We start from the raw sequence: 1,617 nt of genomic DNA on the forward strand, positions 1-1,617 counted from the left end.
CTTGTCAGGCGGCTGAGGAGGTGGAGGAGAGGAGGAGAGGAGGAGGAGGCGGTGCCTGACAGGGCGGGTGGAAAGAGGGGAGGTGGTGGCAGCAGGGCCTCGCCCTCCGCCCACTGCCTGGCTCGGCGCGGACGGGCGGGGGGCTTCGGCCGGGCGGGTCCCAGCTCTGGGCTCGGTAGCTGAGGGGCCGCGGCTCAGTCGGTGCTTGGCCGTGCCCCGGTTGGCATCGCACTGACCTCGGGGCAGAGACCCTCGGGGGCCCCTGCCCCCCAGCCCCGGGCTTGGCTTCTGTGCATGGAGGAGCCCCCGGCTGACGCGCTGCTGGCGCTGCGCTTCCCGGGGGCACGGCTTGGCACAAGCGGGTCGGCTCACCCGGTGCAGTGCCAGCATTTCCCTGGGTGTCATTTTAATTTGGGGCTTTTTGCCGAAAGAAAAATGTTTGGGTCTTATGTTCGTGAAGAAAATCCCCAAAATGCTGTATAGGCATCGTGATGAAATCCACCAGTTGTTAAACCCTTGGGGAAGGATACGAGGAGCACCGGGGAAGTGGAGGTGTGACCTTCCCCCTTCCGCTCCGGTGCAGTCGGGTAAGAACTCAGTGAACTCAGCACACCATCCGAGTAGGGTGCTCTCCAGTAAAACTGTGTGATGCACATATTCGAATTTACATTGTGGATATGGTTGTAGTCTGCTCCAAGAAGTTAATTTTGGTGACTCATCTGGGTAGAGTTGATTTCCTGGCAAGAGCTTGGCAGAGTAGTGCTTCTGTCAATCTCTATGAAGACACCAGGCAAGCAAAATGCAGTCCTGGAATTCAGCGGGTGCTCTGCTGCTGACTTAGTCAAAATATGGTCTTTCTCCCTGGAGCATTAGATGGCACCAGGACTGAATTGTCCTTATGCCACGTACCACATCATCAGCATCTTTTAAAATCGTTGACCTAAAATGACTAACAGAAAAGCTAACTTAACCTGCTTCATACTATCATCCTAAAGTGTTTAGAGACCTATGGATAACATAAGGATATTTTCAATGAAGATATAAAATTCACAAAGCAAATCATAGTAATTTACATGATCTTAAGATAAAACAGCTTGATGGCACAGCTTGATGGCACAGCTTGCACCCAAGACTGTAAATTGCCCAGATATTCCAAGAATTCGATCTAACTACCTTAAAATTCAACAGAGGTTGACTGAATTATTTGCAGATATTTCACTTAAGTAGAAAATGTCATGGACCCTAAGGAAGACAAAATACAGACATTTCCCTAGGCACTTTCTGACCATATTTGGTATGACCCTGGAGGTTTTACTTTAGTAGGAACGTTCATTAAAAGTATTTGAGCACTCTACATGAAAACGATAAAGTACTTTAATAAAGCTATCATAAGCTACAGTTTCCCAGGATACTACTATAGATTTTTTATTTTTTGTTTTTATTGTCTCACTCCCAGATTGAGAAAAGCACCAGGTGACACCTCTGCTCCCATTTCAAAGGGAATCTGTGCAGGCGTGCTGTGTATTCAGGACAATATTTAGCATGCAAAGGCTGTAGTTCAGAGTTTTGCTTTGCTTTGTTCTCCTTAATGACATCTTCAGATATTCCTCACAGGGA

Source organism: Coloeus monedula, assembly GCF_965178545.1.
Source record: "Coloeus monedula genome assembly, chromosome: 3".
In the NCBI taxonomy this organism is placed as follows: Eukaryota; Metazoa; Chordata; class Aves; order Passeriformes; family Corvidae; genus Coloeus; species Coloeus monedula.